The sequence below is a fragment of the Seriola dumerili genome, unplaced genomic scaffold, assembly GCF_002260705.1.
Source record: "Seriola dumerili isolate Sdu_G_001 unplaced genomic scaffold, Sdu_1.0 BDQW01000138.1, whole genome shotgun sequence".
Classification (NCBI taxonomy): Eukaryota; Metazoa; Chordata; class Actinopteri; order Carangiformes; family Carangidae; genus Seriola; species Seriola dumerili.
In genome coordinates, this window is record NW_019174393.1 from 13,740,985 (window position 1) to 13,747,253 (window position 6,269).

Genomic DNA, 6,269 nt, shown 5'->3' on the forward strand with positions numbered 1-6,269 from the left:
TGCTAAGCTAAGCTAATCGCCTCCTGGCTCCTGCTACATGTTTAGCACACAGACATGAGAGTGGTACCGATCCTCTCGTTTAACTGTCAGCAAGAAAGTGAATACCTGTACTTTCCAAAAATGATGAGCTAGTCTTTTAAATGTCTTTTGCTGCCCATAGACAATGGAGTTCTGCTCTGTTCTGTTGAAAAACAACATTGTTTTGGTGGGAAGCAGTTCTGGTGAAAACTAAGGTCTATATCTGGGAAGACAGTGCTGTGAAACCCACACGTGAAATTCCATCGACCTCCACTGTGTTATGTTCGAGGCAGAAATCTCAAAGATATTTCAAAGCCTGGGCACATCCTATTTGCATAGCTAGGTATCAGTAACAGTAAGAGATAAAACATGTTTTTCTTTTGTGATTTGGGTGAACTGACCCTTTAATTACAAAGTGATGAATTGTAAATCTTGAGTTATCCACCTGTTGGGGTGCACCTGTGAGTTTGGCGAAATTCAGTATCCTGGGAAATGCATTTTGAGGAGCTGTGGGATTGTCGGGGCTTTATTCCAACATCACAGGGCAACAGAAAAGTAGTGATTTGTTTTTTTTTATATATATATATTTCTCCTGGTAAGCAGCTTGTTTCTGTTTTACCTGACTGACAGCATCCCATCCCTTCATTTGTCTGATTCTTGAGACACTCTTGATTTCTGCTGCTGCTCAAGGTTGCTGGACGTGGACTGCAGTTTGTGTGTGCGAGTGTGTCAGAGACCTTTTCCCTGTCACTGCTCTAACCACTGTGGCAAACGCTGCAGTGTAAACAAAGCTGTTTTCTTCCCCGACAAAGGCTGCGTGGAAAATTAATTAACGATCTGTACTCTTTGTGCAAATCTTAACTCATTCCTAATTAGCTGGATTTTTTTTTTCTCCTCTCCTTGAAAATATCAAGTCAGTTAATTATGGCTGAGTGTTTCTGGTGTCACTTATTTATTAGTAATCTTTAGTGCTGTGAGAGAGCGAGCGGCTGGAGCAGACAATGCAACAAGTGAATGAAAGGGAGTCTGTGTCACAGCAGGGTTAATGAAACACTAGCCTGGGAAGATAAATAAAAAGTGAATGATTTACAAAAAATGATGGTCCAGACATCTTGGAAACGCACATATATACACACAAGCAAAAAAGACAAATACACAAAAAAAAGTGTTTATGCATGAGTGCACAAACTCACACACACACAGACACAGACACACACACACACACACCACAATTGTCCTGTTACCTGACTGCATCACAGACAATGGAGACTGTTCCTTGAACTCTTCCTCTCTCCTCAGTTAACAGCAAACTAAAGGCTTTGACTGACTAAAATCAATCTGCAGACAGAAAAGAGCGAGAATGAATAAAATATCCGGGGGGAGAGAGGGTGGGGTGGGGATGTTTGCTGGATCCAAGCAGTGACTGAGCATGAGCTGTGGCTTTTAGCGCTCAGATGAATGGCAAAAAGAAGCAACGCACACCTGTGTATACATGTGAGTCAGTTGACACATCACTGTGAAGAAGACGGCCAGTGGTGCGTTTACACATACTCTGATTCTTCCATTATAACCAGATTAATAAAATACTCTCATCACAAATGTCACTGGCATGTACGTATGCATCATCCTGGTGTCTTTCACTCTTTTCTGTACATGTGCTCTGAAGGTCAAAGCACTATAGTTTTTTTGTTTCGGCTTGACAACCAAATGACTTTCATGCTATGGTAAAAGGACTACACTTATAATGTCTTTCCAACCTGAGGACAGGACAAAGTGCTTCACATTGCTTCACATTCACCCACGCACACACACACAACAATGGGAGCGCGGTTGCCCTCCAAGGTGCTGGCCTCGCTTAAGAACCAACCCTCCAACTGATGGACAACCCCCACATGTTAATTTGTTTTACTAGTAGCACTTTAACAAGGGAGGCCGGACTTTCGGCAGCATGTCACGTGCCCCACCAGAGAGAGAGAGAGAGAGAGGACTCTGGATCACCATCACACACCCTTCAAGGACGGCCGCAAAGGAAAGTTTCACCCTGCAATTGGACAAATCAGACCCTGCCGCCATCCACCTCGTGCCAAAATATAAACGGAGGCCGAAGCAGGACGCCCCCCGGTGCAAAGGCCTTACAGGATGCTCTGGAATACACCGACTGCAACGGGTTCAGGTGACGAGATGTTTACAGAAGCCGCTGTGGGATTTATAAGGAAAGCGCTGAACAACACAATCCCAAAAGTTACCATCAGGACATTTTCCCGATCAGAAAACGTGGTATGGATAAAGCGACACCCACATCTATCAACATCTCTCTGACCGATGAACTGCACATCTTTTATGCACCCTATAGTTCCTGTCCTGAAGAAACCCCCGCCCAGCTGTTTTCAGCGACTATCGCGCGGTAGCCCTGACCACTGTGGTGATGAAACACTTTGAGAGGCTGATCAAAGGCGTCATCACCTCCTCCTCACCTGTCAACCCGGACCCTCTGCAATCTGCATGTCGCCCCAACAGATCCACGGATGACGCCATAGCCTACGAGCTCGGCATAGCCCTAGACCACTTGGGACACCGGGACGCAGAATTACGTGTGAATGGTTTTCGTTGAGTACAGTTCGGCATTCGAAGCCTGGACGATTTAACCCTGGGAACTCGGTCGGTGCCAGATCATCTGTTAATGTGAGGGCTTTACGGATCCAGTCTGAAACCTCCTGAACTGTTGCAGACTCATCGGGCCGCCCCATTCATAAGAATCAAGATAATTTGAGCATGTGAATATATTTTCCCGGAGAGTAGTTAGTGGACAAACTAAAAGTTGCTTTCCAGCCTCATTATATCACAGAGATAGATAAGAGCAAAACATTTTTAAATATGAAAACACAGCAGATTATCACTTTGAGACTCCCTGAGCTTTGTTTTTTATCCCCAGCAGCTGATGTTCTCTCTCTCCCTCCTCCTCCATCACAATCTCTGCCTTAGTTGCTATCTCTCTCCCTCCTTTTCCTTTCCCCAGCCCCCCCCACCACCACCACCACCACCACCACCTCAAAGCTGTCAGGATGTTGCCTACTTCGGTCTGAGGCTGAATGGGGGGATTTGGCACTGTTCCCCTCTCCTTGCTCGCCGCAGCCGTTTTTTTTTTTTTTTTTTTTTAAGAGCATACATGTTTATGCACCAAATCTCTGCACTTTGTGTTTTCTCCACGTCAAGGCACAAGCTCAACCCTGGATTGATGCGCCCTGGCAGCCCCCTGTGTACTTGCTCTGAGGGAGAAGGGGGACGACAGAGAGAACAGAAGAAAAGAAGGAGAGAGAGAGAGAGAGAGAGAGAGAGAGAGCAGGAGGAAATCTAGAGTGAAGAGGAAATGATTTTCTGATTTTCTACACAGGCTTTGTGGTCCTGGAAGGCTGTTTATATGTGTGTGTGTTTTAAGTCCATTGGTGAGAACAAGAGGAGAGGAGAATGTGCTATCCACTGCCTGAGGGCTATGCTGAGCCTATATATTTAAGCCCCCACTGTTCCTTGCTTAACAATAACGCCTACAAGTTTTAATTTAATTCTGTCTTCTTTTTTTTTTCTTTAACTAAATAATCCACTTCCATTTTCTATGCCACAGCTGGAGAAATAAATCTAATCTTATCGCATAGCAGACTGGGTGTGAGGTTTGACGGTTAAGAGTTTTTCTTTCTTTTGTTTTTTCCATTTTCATCTTCAAGGCTATGTGTGATAAAGAATAATAGAGACAGAAGTGTGTGTGTGTGAGTGTTTGTGTGTGTGTGTGTGTGTGTGTGTATGTGTGTGTGTAATTTACAGAAGGGCAGGTAGGGCAAGGGGGCGTGCATGGAAGCCTTGACAATATGCTTGTTTTTGGTGTTTTACAGTATTTCTGTACATGTGCACCCGTGCGTGTTTGTGATATGTGTGTTTGTTTGATGGTTGGAGGAGGGTGAATTGAGATAAGACATAAAAGCCTAACAAGATGCCAAAGTAAGACAGTGACGGTGGATAAGGCGTAGGAAAGACGAGCAAAACTAGTCGAGGGATCTGAAGAAAAGAAAAAAGAAAAAGAAAACAGTGCTGCTTGAGGTTTAAGGCCTCCAGCCAGTTGGCCTGTGGCCACCTTAGTTGTGGCGAGCCTCCTGAACATCTTACGACCCAGCAGCCTCCGTTTAGCAGCATGCAGCCTACACGCACACACTGTCATTACCAGACCACAACTCACCACCTTATTATAGAAACCATTTACATCAGATTTCAATATTGGTTCAATGTGTAGCTGCCTGTGTTTGTGTGCTCCTACGACCAGGACACCACAGGCATGTGGCACACTGAGTAACTGCTTTTCAAAATGTTTTTATGTATATGTATTTTTTTTTTTTTGGTGCAAATTGATTTAATAGTTAATCATATTTATATTTGCTTGAGACCATGCTGAACAGAGGAACAGAGGAGGTTTGTCACACTTTGGTGTGTCTCGCGCCTCTTTCACACCTTTTTGATTTATTTGGTGCAAGGACTAAAATTATAGATTGTTGTTTTATAGTTCTGGACTGGTTTTGTGTTCAGACTGTAAGCATGACGTCAAATGAACTGACAGGTAACAGTTTTGGTAATGTCGTCCTGCATCATCAGTGCTACATGAACCTTGTGTTTTACAGTGAGGATAGTGTGTGTGTGTGTGTGTGTGTGTGTGTGTGTGTGTGTGTGTGTGTGTGTGTGTGTGTGTGTGTGTGTGTGTGTGTGTGTTTGTTCACTACATTTTAGCTACGTTTCAGAACAGGGAACGAGCACAAGAAAACTGTCTTAACTCCTTTTCTTCTTCGTATATGAGGGGAAATCCCTACACTCATATGGTGACACGTACATGTATAAATATGATTGGCATAAATTTATATACAATTACATTTTATTTATAAGGTCACTTCCTAAACACTTCACAGCCAGGAGGTGGAGTTAATAGGAGTAAAGCTTCTGAATTTGTACTAAAATCATATCTGCTAGGGTGGTCTTGATGCAGCTATGTAGTCTCCACCAGATTAGATCAAAATGTCACAATGTGTGTTTACCGGTGTCTAGACTACACACATTAACGACACAAATGACTGATTATTTTAAACAGCTTCTATGTGTGTTTATGTGCTGTGTAAACATAATTGCAGTAAGCTCTTCTACCTCAGTATTTCTATTCTAAGCACTTCCATCTTTGCCCACAGGAATACTATCAGGACCCTTGACCCTTACTATTGGTTTCTTATGATATTGGTGCTTATGGAGCTATTGACACCTCTCCTGTTGCTGCTCTCTTTGACACCCTCTGGACTGCTGATTCTAGATTCATTTACAAAAAATAAAAAAATAAAAAAATAAAGCCACTCCACTAGAATATGATGTGCACAATATGCTCCTAAACCATCCTGCAAGCTGCACATTACATGAAATCTCTCGTGCTTTCACCGTAGTGTTGTTGTGAACCTGCGTGTCAGTTCTTGACTTTATCTCAACATAGTACACTGTGCTGCTTTGAATTTTTATGTGTGTGTGTGTGTGTGTGTGTGTGTTTTTCCTGGTTACCCCTGTTACCACCGCCACCACCATAGCTACAACACCCCCCCCCCACTCTCTTCCAGATCCCCCTTTTCTCACTGTGGGAACAAACTGGCACACAGATGGTTAAGCCCACCCTTGTGATGAGTGGGAAGGGTGGGAGGGGTTGCTGCAGATGGCACAGAGGGCATCGCCAATCAGCCTACACACACACACACACACACACACACACACACACACACACACACACACACACACACACACACACGAGATAAACGTATAGGGGAAATAGCATGGATGGAGACGGATGTACGTATAGATGAAAGTTGTAGGTGGGCGTGTGAGTCCTGCGCCCTTGGGTGTATTGTGTGATGTGTATATGTGATGCCTGGCGTTGATCTAGCGTGGCACACAAAGCCCTGGCATCTCGCTGGCACCTCTGCCCACGTCGTGCCACACTGAGAGGCACGGCGAGGCCTGCCAGAGGGGCCTGGCAACACAGTGCGTGTGTCTCTGACTTCGTCTACATCTGAGAGCATGTCTTTGAGGTGTACGCATATATATATATACTGCATGTGTGTTGGTGATCAGCACCTTTCCTCTAAACACGTGATAAAATATAATATGTATAAAACAGGCTGCTTTTGAAGGTATGTGTGTCTGAGAATGCATACACTGTGACCTATCAAAACAAACACACACAC